The sequence below is a fragment of the Marmota marmota genome, unplaced genomic scaffold (assembly GCF_001458135.2).
Source record: "Marmota marmota marmota unplaced genomic scaffold, marMar, whole genome shotgun sequence".
In the NCBI taxonomy this organism is placed as follows: Eukaryota; Metazoa; Chordata; class Mammalia; order Rodentia; family Sciuridae; genus Marmota; species Marmota marmota.
Window position 1 is genome coordinate 24206259 of NW_026000093.1, and position 14078 is coordinate 24220336.

Genomic DNA, 14078 nt, shown 5'->3' on the forward strand with positions numbered 1-14078 from the left:
CTGGTTCAGAATTTGTGCTTTTAATCACTATGCTATTAATGTACAACTTCCTGTAACGTTTACTTATTACCATATAACAAGTTGTACCTAAACTTAGCAGCTTAATATAGCAAAACTTTGTTATCTCATAACTTCTCAGTGTCAGAAATCAGAGAGTGTCTTAGCTATGCCATTCTGTGTCTTCCTGAAGTTGCAGTCAAGCTGTTGGTCAGGTCATCTAAAGGCTTCACTGGGACAAAAATCCTGAGTTCTATTACCATTGTAAAGTAATAATTAACATACTCAACCTTAGGAGAAGCTCCTCTCAATTATTTACAAAAGAGAAATCATTGCACATGTGCATGAAGAACCATTAGAAGAATTTTATAGTTTCCTTTGTTGATAGCCAAGAAAACAATGAATAAACAAAACAATAAAACAAAAACCCAAACAAGAAACAAAAAGCAAATAACAGTGACAATGTCCATCAATAAGAGAGAGCATGAAAGAACTTGTGGAAACTTATATAGCAGTAAAAATGTATGTATAATATTATGGGAGATAAAATGCAAATTACAGAGTCATATATACAGTAGAAGAACAAAAGTATGTTAAAAATGTGAAATAATACATTTTGCATGCTATATATACAAGTGTGGGAATGATAAGAACCCATTAGGGTTGGAGATTGAGGGAAGGAAATGTTATTGGGGCTTCAAGTGTATTAGTATTGTATTTAATTAACCACAGTCACTGTGGCTATAACTTTGGGGTTTATATTTTGTTCTGGGTAAATGGAACTCTCTCTCTGCTTCCTGGTGGCTATGTTCTGAGCTGCTTTCTTCTACCACATCACATTGTGTATGAGTTTTGGTTGTACAATTCTTATACCTTTTTTTTTTTAAGACATCACATGATAAAGAGAAAAAATTTTTATAAATTGTAAGGAACTTTGCAAACAGAGTAGTTTTCAAAGTGCAAAGGTTAGTTAAATGGGCTCTGTGGTAAGTGCTTGAGTTCAAATTTGTTGCCTCCCCACTTATTATATAACCTTGACCAACCTTTGTAACTTCTCCATGTCTTGGTTTCCTCCTCTATAAAATGAAAATTAATAAACTACTATCTAATAGGACCACGGAGATGCTAAACAAGGAATAATTAATCATTAAACCCAATTTTAGCTATGAAGAGCAATAGCTAAACAACCTGCACATCTGAGACAAAAATGCATTTCTGTGACTTTTGAAGCAAGAGGCAATGTTCTGGTGTGGGAGGAGTAACTTGAAGTGGATTGCAAGCTCCTGGATTTTATTGGTAAGTACAGAAGTGGGATGATTAACATATTGTATGTGTTTTACTTCAGACATGCAGGACAATTCAAATCTCTCTGGACATTCTGTGTTTTTATTTGCTAAATCTTGCAGCCGTATCCGTGAGGGAAGTTTAGGTACTATCTTGGTCAATTCATCATGCTTTGAAAAAATATCTGAGAGCGAGTAATTAAAAAAATATTAGAAATTTATTTTTTTCACAATCTGGAGCATGGGAAGTCAGAGGTTAAGGTGCCAACAAATTTAATGTCAGGTGAAAACTAGCTCTCTGCTCCACAGATGATTCCTTCTGCTGCATCCTTATACACTGCAAGAGGGCTGAAAGGCAGAAGGGACCAATGGTTCTCACTTAAGTCCTTTTTTTAAAAAAAATATGTATATATATAATAAAAATATATGTATATATATATAATTTTTTAGTTGTAGTTGGACACAATACCTTTATTTTGTTTACTTATTTTTATGTGGTGCTGAGGATCGAACCCAGGACCTTACACGGGCTAGGCGAGCACTCTATCCCTGAGCCACAACCCCAGCCCAGTCCTTTTTTTAAAATTTTTTATTTTATTTTATTTTTTTTAGTCGTACATGACAGCAGAATGTATTTTGACATATAATACATACATGGAATGTATATACATCAATCATATTGTCAATTCTATTCTGCTGCCCTTCCTATTCTCCCTACTCCTCCCCTCCACCAGTCCTTTTTTTTTAAAAAAAAAATATATTTTTTTAGTTGTTGATAGGCCTTTATTTTATTTATTTATTTTTATGTGGTGCTGAGAATTGAACCCAGTTGCTTCACATATGCCAGGCAAGTACGCTACTACTGAGCCACAACCCCAGCCCCTCTTAAATCCTTTTATAAGGACACTAGTCTCACTCATGAGGCTGGTGCTTTCATGACCCAATCCCCTCCTGTTATGGTTTAGATATGAGGTGTCCCCCAAAAGCTCATGTGTGAAACAATGCAAGAAAGTTTAGAGGTGAAATGATTGGGGTTTGAGAGCTTTAACCTAATCAGTGCATTAATCCCCTAATAGGGATTAACTGGATGATAACTACAGGTAGGTAGGGTATGGTTAAAGTAGGTGGCTCATTGCGGCTGTAACTTTGGGGTTTACATTTTGTCCTAGGTGAGTGGAACTCTCTCTCCACTTCCTGGTAGCTATGTTCTGAGATGCTTTCCCTCTACCACATCCTTTTGCCGTGATGTTCTGCCACATCCTGGGCCCAGAGCAATGGAATCTGGCTATCTGTGGACTGAGTCCTCTGAACCGTGAGCCTCAAATAGACTTTTCCTCCTCTAAAATTGTTCTTGTTGGGTCTTTTGGTCGCAACAGTGAAAAAGCTGATTAAACCATCTCCTAAAGGCCCCACCTCTCAATACTTTTGCATCAGGGATTCAGTTTGAACATGAACTTTGGAGGAACACAAACATTTACACCATAGCAGGCACATGCATGAAGGTTGAAGGCAGGAAAAGAAAGGTGTCTTCTAAGAGGATCCAGTTCAGTATGGCTGTCATAGAGCATGGGGTAGGGTAAGTAGGCTGGGTGTGGAGAAAACAGGCATGAACTAAAGCTGAAAATATAGGTAGAGTTCATGTTTTCGAACTCTCGCATCTTATATTAAGGTTTTGTGCTTTAACCTGTTGCCAGTGGAGGAACGTTGATGGATTCAAGCAGGAAAGTAATAGGGGCAGATTTGTGCTTTAAAAGATACCCCCTGGAGGCAGGATGAACTGAAGGCAAGAGACTGGAGACAGGTGGACCAGTGGAATAGGCAGTCTAGGAAAGAAGATGAAGGCTGAAACTGCAGCATGGGATGGGAGTAGAGTAGCAAAATTATCAGAACTTGACACCATTTGGATAAGGTGGTGGTAAGGGAGATGCAGCCAGTAACGTGGATTCTGAGGTTGATGCCTTGGCATTTGGGTGACTTATTATTGTTAATAAAGGCGTCCAGAAAAGGAATAGGTTTGGTAAGAGAGACAGCACATTCAGTTTTGAGCGTGCTGAGGTAGCATCTTTCAGGACCAGAAGCAGGATCCTGGAGCTCAAGAGAAAGTGGGGTTTGGATGTGAGAGCCATTGTTGTCTGATGGTGGTTGCAGCCTGGGTGTGCCTGAGATTCCCTCTGGGAGAGAGGACACTGAGGGAGAGCATTTAAAGGCAGGAAGAGACTTAGAGAAGACAAATATCACAACAGCTGAGAGAGGGCTAACAAAGGAGTGCTAATCATAAAATAGCCTAGAGGTAGGGCTGCAAAGAGGTCACTGACCAATTAGGGTGTCACTGTGACTTTACACTAGGAGCAGTTTCTTCTGAGTGCCGGAGAGCAGGAGCCAGAAGGACAGATAAGTCCAAGATGACTGGAGCCCAGGAATTAAGTTATTCTCATAGAGAAAGAGATTCAAAGGACAGAGATGCTAAAGCAATTGACAAGATTATTTACAAAATATGGAAACTGGCAATTTCCTGTGGTTTTTAGTTGTGCTCTGATTTGAGGTTGACTTATATTTAGCCCATTTGCTTTTCCCTTTCCCATTGTTCTTCTTACAAAATAATTTTACAGGTCTTTATTAATAATTTACTTGATACCCTAAATCAGAAATAAGACATGTCTTTCTTTTGCTGTGAAAATTCACAGTCCTTAATAAAATGTTAAATTTTTCATGAGTCTGTGCTTTGAGGAAAACTTATTCAAGAATATAATTTTTGAATGATAAAAATGTAGAAAATAAAACATAACTAAGGAGACAATTTTTACCTTTCCTCTATGACAAATTAAATCCTTGAAACATCTAGTTCATTGTTGCATCTCAAAACCAATCATAATGTTTGCACAACAAATGTTTTTGAATTAATTGAAGACATCAACCATTTGTTGTTAATCACATATGACTTTGTATTTAAATGAATCTGTTTAAATTTCACTTCAAATATATATGTTTATTTGATGCTTGTGTTTAAAACTTCATAACTGTATTTTTGTTACCCCTGAGGTCAGGATCTATAAATTATCTTTTTGCAGCCAAGACCTATACTATAGTGAGTTCAAACATATCTTGAATTGTCCAGCAAGCTATATTAGGTATGCAATGACAGCATCCCCATGTGTGTATAGCTAATACTAACTCAAAACTTCCTGTAATTTGTTTTTGCAGATCTAATCCCCTTTAAGGATGTCCTAAATTACTAATTCTTTTAGAAAAATTATGAATCATTGCTGAATTTCATCAAATGATCTTTTATCCTTTTTTCAAATGATCTAAGGATAATAGAAGAGAATATTTTAATTTCTGTTTAATTACATGTTCACTTAATGCTCCTTATTCACAGAATTAAACTAACTGGCTTTGGAAGTTTTTTGTTTTGTTTTCATTTATATGATATATTTTTTAGTACTATGTTCCATTTGCTAATATTTTTAACCTATGGTGAGTATGCAGTGGTCATCTCATTGTAACTTAATTTCCAATGAATGATATTATGCATTTTTTCATGTGCTTATTGGTCATTCATATATCTTCTTTTTTGAAGGGTATGTTCAAATATTTTCCTTGATTAAAAAATTGGGTGTTTATTTTCTTGTTACTGAGTTTTAAGAATTCCTTAGATATTGTGGATATAAATCCTTTTTAGATAAGCATATTTTAATATTTTCTTCCTATTATTTTTTAAGCAATGTTCTCTAAAGAGCATAAAATTTCATGAAATCCAATTTATTATATTTATTATTGTTGTTGAAATGGAGCCTCGCTATGTTGCCCAGGCTGGCTCCAGTGATCTTCTTGCCTCACCTTCATTCTGGGTACAGGGACAACAGGCGTACACCACTCATGTGGCCAGTTTACTATTTGTTCTGTTTTGGATGTGAGATTGTTATGGGCCAGGCTATATGGGCAATGACTACAGACTCCATCTCACCCTGAGACTCCATGTCATATAAGAAATGCTTTTCCCATGGGAACACTCTGCCTCCATACCTAGCTATAGTTGCTTAGTATTGCATGTTTGGCAACACAAAATGGCAATTCTTATACAATGTAAAGTTGTTCTGTCTTTGATTTTCATTTTTTTGGGGCAATGTACCTTGTCTGAGATTGATTGTCTAGATGTTAGTAACCATTCTCTAACTGTACTCAACTAGGGTCATTTTGACCCACTTCCTTTCTGCTTGCTTGCTGCTATGCCAACCTGGAAAGTCCCGTGGGAAATACCAATGTACCCATTGCATTTTTTCACTAACTGTCCAATTCAGCTTCTGTACTCTTGCTTGCTTGTAGCTACTTCAAGCTGGGTGTAGTTTTTGTGGTTTTGCCTTTAAAGACCCTGAATTGCTCAGGCTCCAGGCTGTTCCTTGTAGAGACAGTTATGGGTCCTGCAGGGAGTAGTTGCCCAAAGACTGGCTAAATACTCTCCAATTCAGACAAAATGGACTTGGTATGTTTTCTGAGCTGTCTTCCCCACCCATAACTAGTTGTCCCCCAAAAGTTCACGTGTGAGACAATGCAAGAAGGTTTGGAGAGAAATGATTGGGTTATCCCCTAACCCAATTAGTGAATTAATCCCTGATTGGATTAACTGAGTAGTTACTGGAAGTAGGTGGGGTGTGGTTGGAGGAGGCCTGGAGGGGCGTGGCTATAGGGTATTTATTTTGTATCTGGATCACGGAGTCTCTCTCTCTGCTTTCTCATCATTGTGTGAGCCGCTTCCCTCTGCCACACTCTTCTACCATGAGGTTCTGCCTCGCCTCCAGCCCTGACAAATGGAGCCTGCTATCTGTGGATTGAGACCTCTGAAACTTGAGCCCCCAAATAAACTTTTCCTCCTCTAAGGTTGTTCTGTTTGGGTCTTTCAGTCACAGCAGAGAAGAAGCTGACTAAAACACTATTTCTTTAAATAGTTTGTGCCTTTTTCCTTTCTCAAGGTCATGAAAATGAAGCCTAATGTTTTCTTCTAGAAGTTTTATCCTTTTAAAGTTATGTCTAAGATTTGTTTTGAATTGGTAGTATAAAGACATTTTAAGTCTAATGTGTTAGAAGTGTTGTTGTGCCCTTCATCCCTTTGCTGGACACTGACAGCCGCCACTTGTGACCGGGTAGATTGTGTGTGGTGCTTCTTTAGCACCATCTGAATGTGCATTTGTCCATCCACCATTTGCCAAATGCCTTCAACCTCTGTTAACCAATAGCCGATCAATTCACTCATTTCCAAAAAAATGAACCAGTAATTTCAGTAAGCGGCTGTGAAGTGGATGATTTTAAATTGATTCTATTATTCCTTTGGCACTTAGCTGGCTTTCTTCTGAGAAGGAGGGCTGGTTGGCTCTCCTGACATCCATTTCATTCTAGAAGGCCAAGACAAGTGATTAATTATGAACTTTACCAGTTTCAAAATAAGAATTTATCAGCTTCTTTAGATGGTGACAAATGAGTCTCCCTACCCCCCAGCTTTACTTTTTTCTGTATTGTAGACTTATGGGTTTTTATATACTCAATGTATGTCTTTTGACTATAATTCCTCTTTTTTTTTTTTGGTGGTGGTGCTGGGGTCAAACCCAGGGCCTTGTGCAGGTGAGGCAAGCACTCTACCAACTGAGCTATATCCCCTAATTATCCTTTTTGATGCTTATGTTATCACCATTAGGCCAGTATGATCCCCCTTCAACTGACTATGGTGTCCTTTTGTTGTGATTTCAATAATCTTTGAAAAATTTCCTTGTTTTGGAACATTACAAAACTATTCCAGGTTCACCTTGCACCCTTACTGACCTACTGCTGCAATCTGCTCTTTCTGCAAGGTGTCCTGGCTTCTTCAGTAGGAAATGGTGAGAGAAACCACAATCAAGATAAAAACAGTTTTTTTTTAAATGGATATAGTTTTAACAAATTAAAAATACTATAGATGGCCTGTTTTGGCTTTTTTTTTTCTTTTTTTGAGTACCTGGTGTGCCACATTGTTAGAAACGCAAATTTCCTCACTGGGTAACCAGCATCAAGCATTTTACTATACGATTTAATGTAATTCTCACATTGACAAAATATGGTAGGGCTCTTATTACTATCCCTATTTTAAAGATGATGAAAATGAGACTGAGAAAATAAGTAATTTGTCTCAAGTCACACAGCTAGTAAATGATAGGGTGGCATTGGAACCAGGAAGGTGGTCTTAAAACATGGCCTTATTACCACAACCCTACAGTCTATTCAGTTGCTTAAAAGCATTGCTCATTGGAGGCTTGGCAGGAAGTTATTCACATGGCATTAGTTGTCTTGCAAGGATTTTATTTCAAAAAAGAAGAACTTGTGAAATATGCAGAAAAAGAGTTAGAAGAAACAGAAAGATATTTTTCTTACATACAGAAAATACACAAATCGTAAGCATAGAGGACAATCAATCTTTACAAAGTTAACATACCTATAGCACAAACACTCATATGAAGGAAAGAAGCATTACTAATATATATTTAAAAGAAAATTTTTATCTTCTTATCTATAGATACTTCAGCATGCATATTTTACAGGTAGAAACAACCAAAATACCATAATTACATCCAATAAATTAACAATAATTAAAATATTAAATATGTAGTGCTCAGTTTTTTAATACCCAGATCATGTTCATTTTTCTTTGCTTATCTCAAAAATATCTATTCGGATTTGGTTAGTTGGACTTGTTTTCCAAAAAGGTTCACATATTTCATATAATGATTTTTCTCATACATCCCTTTATTCTGTAACTGTTCCTTCCCTTTACTGTTAAGGCTCTTTCTTTGTCGTTGAAGAAGTGGTCATTTATCTTGTAGAATTTTTCACATTTTGGATATACAGCTGATTGAATCTTCTGCTGTCATGGAACATGTTCTTTTTTTCACTGCATTTTTAAAAGGAACCTAATCTTTATTATTTATTTATTTACTTATTTATTTATGTGGTGCTAATGATAGAACCCAGTGCCTCACCTGTGGTAGGCAAGTGCTCTACCACTGAGCTACAACCCCAGTTCCCACTGTATTTTTTAAATACAAACTTTGTTTTATTTGTTCTAATTAGTTATACATGAGAGTAGAATGCATTTTTTAAAAATTTTTTATTTGTTTTAATTAGTTACACATGACAGTACAATGACCTTGACATATCATACATTTGAATCAGTTGGGATGTAATTTCTCATTTTTCTGAGTGTACAGGTTGCAGAATCACATTGGTCATGCAGTCACGTATATACACACAGTAATAATAATGTCTATTTCATTCTACTGTCCTTCCTCTGCCCCCTCCCTTCCCCTCCCATCACTTCTCTCTACCCAATCTAAGGTGACGCTATTCTTTTTTTTTCCCTCACATCTTCATACATATATGATGAGGGTCTCCTTCCACCAGAATGCATTTTGACACATCATACATAAATGGAGTATAACTTCTCATTTGTCTGGTTCTACATGATGTAGAGTTACACAGGTCATGTAATCATAAGGTAATAATGTCCAAGTCATTCTTCCATCATTTCTACACCCATGCCCCTTCCCCTCCCTTCACTCCCCTCTGTCTAGTCCAAAATATCTCTATTCTTCCTACCCCCTTCCCCCATTGTGAATTAGCATCTGCATATCTGAGAAAACATCTTCTGGTTTTTGGTTCTTTGGGATTGGCTTATTTCATTTAGCAACATTCTCCAGTTCCATTTACTGGCAAATGCCGTAATTTCCTTCTTCCTTAAGGCTGAGTAATTCCATTGTGTATATGTACCACATTTTCTTTATCCATTCATCTGTTGAAGGGCATTTAGGTTGGTTCCTAGCTATTGTAAATTGAGCTGCTATAAACACTGACATGGCTGCATAACTGTAATATGTTAATTTTAAGTTCTTTGGGTATAAACCAAAGCTTGGGATAGCTGGGTCAAATGGCGGTTCCATTCTAAGTATTTTCTTTCTTTCTTTCAGCACAATTTTTCATATCTCTGGTTGTATATAAAGTATATTCACACCAATTCATGTCTTCATACATGTACTTTGGATGATAATGTTCATCACATTCCACCATCCTTGCTAACCACCTATCCCCTCTCTTCTCCTCCCACTTCTCTATCCTATCTAGAGTTCATCTATTCCTCCCATGCTCCCCTTCCCTACCCCACTATGAATCAGCCTCCTTATATCAAAGAAAACATTTGGCATTTGTTTTTTGGGGGTTGGCTAACTTCATTTAGCATTATCTTCTCCAATGCCATCCATTTACCTGCAAATGCCATGATTTTATTCTCTTTTATTGTTGAGTAAAATTACATTGTGTATATATACCACATTTTTTTTTTACCTATTCATCTACTGAAGGGCATCTAGGTTGGTTCCACAGTTTAGCTATTGTGAATTGTGCTGCTATAAACATTGATGTGGCAGTGTCCCTGTAGTATGCTATTCTCAAGTCCTTTGAGTATAGACCGAGAAGAGGGATAGCTGGGTCAAATGGTGGTTCCATCCCCAGTTTTCCAAGGAATCTCCATACTGCTTTCTATATTGGCTGCACCAATTTGCAGTCCCACCAGCAATGTATGAATGTACCTTTTCCCCCGCATCCTCGCCAGCACTTATTGTTGTTTGACTTCATAATGGCTGCCATTCTGATTGGAGTTAGATGACATCTTAGAGTAGTTTTGATTTGAATTTCTCTAATTGCTAGAGATGATGTTTTCATATATTCGTTGATTGATTGTATATCTCTTCTGAGAAGTTCAGGTCCTTGGCCCATAGTCCCACTGCATTTTTTGAAAGCTCATTTTAGAGACTCAAAATGCTTTCCTGAGTTGGTAATTAAAAAAGCACTCTATGATCCACTACATTTGGGAATTACTATATACTTTTGTGAACCAATGCATGGAGTTTCACAAATAAAGATCTGAAAAGTCGGTGCTGGGGATGTGGCTCAAGCGGTAGCGTGCTCGCCTGGCATGCGTGCGGCCCAGGTTTGATCCTCAGCACCACATACAAACAAAGATGTTGTGTCCGCCAAAAACTAAAAAATAAATATTGAGGGCTGGGGATGTGGCTCAAGCGGTAGCACGCTCACCTGGCATGCGTGCGGCCCTGGTTCGATCCTCAGCACCACATACAAACAAAGATGTTGTGTCTGCCGAAAACTAAAAAAATAAATAAATAAATATTTAAAAAAAATATTTAAAAAAATTCTCTCTCTCTCTCTCTTTAAAAAAAAAAAAAGATCTGAAAAGTAAAGCAAAAAAATGTTTTGCACGCCTGTAATCCCAGTGGCTTGGGAAGCTGATACAGGAGAATTACGAATTCAAAGCCAGCCTCAGCAACAAAGGCTCTAAGGAGGTGCTAAGCAACTCATCGAGACCCTGTCTCTAAATAAAATACAAAATGGGCAGAGGATGTGGCTCTGAGATCAAGTACCCCTGAGTTCAATCCCTGGTACAAAAAAAAAATGTTTTGTAGAATCAGAAAATAGAGGGTAGGGATGTGGCTCAGTAGTAGTGCTTGCCTAGCAAGCGCAAACCCTGGAATCAAGCTCCAGCGTGCATGAGTACACACATGCACACACACGTACACACATATAATCAGAAAATATAGTCCCATATAGTCTTTTTTTCAGTCTTATATATTGATCCTTGGGTGTGTGAGACACTCCCACCAACCCTCCTCCTGTAAAAACATGTTGTACGTGCAAAATTACATGTAACATCAATATTAGTTGTTAAACATAATAATGTAATGAGTGTTGTGACCACATTTGCCCAACTCAAGAGCTAGAATATTACTAAAATTTTGTGTCTACCAGTGAGTCCCTTTCCTATCCCAATTTTCTGCCTCTCTCTTTCACACCTACCTAAGAGGTTTGTCTACCTGGTGCAGGTAGTCAAGAACGGAAGATAGATGACAGGAGGTAGGGGAGATAAGGGCAGGCAGGACCTTACAAGCGTGTACCAAGCCCACAAGAATGGTTTTTGTTGCCTCTGATCTGGACAACGTAGGTGTCCTGTAGAAGCCTGGGTTCTTCATGAGGGACCTGAACGCATACACCTGATCCAGGAGAAGGAACACCATAAGAGGGAAGGGGAAGGTGGAGCAGGTACAGGTTCTGCTGCTGCTTCCTGCTCAGCAGGTGAAGCTGCAGATCAATACAAGTGAGAGAAGGAAGGGATTTACAGCTCTGGGCATCTCCCAGTGGAAAAGGTGGAGATTGTCTCATCCAATCGTCACAACAGCCTTGTGAAGTTGGAAATGTAATCCTAATTTATAAGTGAGCAAAATGGAATTTTAGGGAGAAATCTTCTTGCTCACATCATTTGGGCAGGGAGATGGAGTTGGGACTGCTAAATTTTTCATTTATATCATCAAGTACTCTTTTCAGGTTTTGAGTTCTAGATCAGGCAGTTTTCCAACAACCTGTGTGTTGATTAAGTCTTTTTTCTTTCTTGTTTCTTTTGGTCAAACCCAGCAAATATGCATGATAGGCAAATACTCTACCATTGAACTATATCCCCAACCCTCAAGTTGGCCTTTGATTCATTAGAGGTAAAGAAGGAGATTAATGTGTTTATATTAATCTAAATATGACAATGGTTTTTTAAAGAGGAATCTAGACTTTTGCAAGGACTGTTGGTGCAGGCCTATAATCCTAGCTAGTTGAGAGGCTGAGGTAGGAGGGTCACAAATTCAAGCCCAGCATGGACAACTTAGTGAGACCCTCTCTCAAAAAAGAAAGAAAAATTGTTTTCTAGTCATGGTAGAGTGGTAGAGTGCTTGCCTAGCATTTTCTAGGCCTTGTATTCAATCCCCAGTACACCCCCGCCCCAAACAAAACAAAACAAAACAAAACAAAAAAACCAAAAACAAAAAATCCCAAAACTGTTGCAAATTATATTTGCTGGAAGCTAATGTTGAGACATAGTTTGGGTGCAAGATGATTATTAAGGAGCAACACCTGTGAAAGAAAGGTGCTAGAAGCAGAGGGAAAAGTCCCATTGTGACACAGGCCTGGCAAAGCATGTGCCAACCCAAGTGGCTCTCTGGAGCAATATTGTCCTTCAGAGTTATCCTGCATCAGGCCCAAAGCCTGGGCAGGTATTTGTACCCCTGTCCTCTGGATCACTGAAGGTGGGCTGCTCAGAGGACAAAGTGACCTCAGATGAAACATCTCTCAGTAGCTGATGTTGATCTCAAAGGAGCTGAGAACCGGAGCCTGTGTGTTGACCTCACACCCCAAAGCTGGGCTGCAGGTTCTCCTTGAGGGGAATCTAGGTGGTGTTAAGACCTAAGAGATACTTGAGAGACATCAACCTCCTGTAGAGGATTCTGGATCCCAACAATCATAATAAGACACTTTTGAGATAATTGGGAGAATGAAAATAGACTGGTTATCAAATAATAGAGATTATTATTAATTTTATTGGGGTCAAGAAAACATGCTGTTTTATTACATTGACATAGCACTTGTAACAGCAGATTTGTAGATTTATTTTTCCCTCCACACTAAGCAGTTCTCTAATTCATCCATCTAGGTGTACTACCATTTAATCCCATGCTGATACTGTCTATCTGGAGTTATCATCACATGTCACAAATCAAAGGGTCCAGTTCCAGAGGACTGCCCTTTCTTTAATTGCTAATCACAATTGGAGCCTCCTGTAATTCTAACTGCCCAGCTCTAAATCAGGGGTTATCATATTACATCCTTGAGTTTGATAGTTTGCTAGATGGCTGCAGGAAATACTACTTATGTTTACCAGTTTATCATATGGGATACAACCCAGAAACAGGCAGAGGGAAGAGATGCGGAGAGCCATATATGGGGCAGGAAAGTGGTCTAGCATACCATCCTTCCAGCACCATAATGTGTTCACCACCCTGAAAGCTCATCAGGTCTCAAAAGTTTTCATAGTGCTTAATTTCCAGTCTGCACTCTTACTTCATTCGCATAAACTTAGGTGTGATTAAGAGAGGCACTTTATGAATAACAAAAGACATTACTTGTCACTCAGGAGATTGCAAGGATTTTAGAAGTTCTGCATCAGGAACTGGGGACATAGATCAGATCATTTTCTTATTATACCGTAAGTATGGTAATTGCATTGTGGTTACGTTATAAAATGTTCTTATCTGTGAGTGCTATATTCTGAAGTGCATGGTAGTACAATAAGATGTCAAGGATTTGCTCCAGCAAAACAATGGCAGTAACAAAAGTTGAGGGACGATTCATGAAGCAGGAATGCTAAAAGGTTCATAACTATTAAAGTTAGAAATAGACTCACAGGGGTTCTGTTTGGTATTCTATTCCTATGTGTATTTTAAAACTTAAAATGATAAAAGTGTACCTATACGACATAAATATATAATGAATATATGATGTGTAAATATGTAAAAAATATTTGAAAACATAATAAAAATGTTTAAAAAAAACTCATCAAAGCCATTCTAGAATAAGCATTTCTCTTTTAGTAAAAGAATCATCTGTTATAATAAGTATTATTGGCTGGGTGTCTTTCATGTGCTAGAGCCTGATGAACGGATCCAGATTAAACTCAATTTTAAGTCTCATGCTCATCTACCTTGTTCAGGATTCAAAGCGTCCTGCGCTGTCAGCCCATAGCTTTCAGTGGACCTTGAAGGTTTTCCTGTTGATTGAGGTAAAATGAATAACTAAGAAAGGAGGTCCTGGAAGAAGAGAATTGTAGTAATGGAGGGAAGAAGGAAAACTACTGAATTTGGGAGCATCCAGCCACAGTGCTAGATGCTTTAC

At 38.0% G+C, this 14078-nt stretch overlaps 1 long non-coding RNA gene across 1 annotated transcript in view; it reads left to right on the top strand.

Annotated features, from left to right (window-relative positions):
- Positions 1-996: 996 nt before the first annotated feature.
- Positions 997-14078, top strand: part of LOC125610578 — a 55602-nt gene continuing 42520 nt past the window's right edge. The window contains exon 1 of the long non-coding RNA XR_007340580.1: positions 997-1293. This is a non-coding gene — a long non-coding RNA (uncharacterized LOC125610578). The remainder of the gene's footprint in view (positions 1294-14078) is intronic.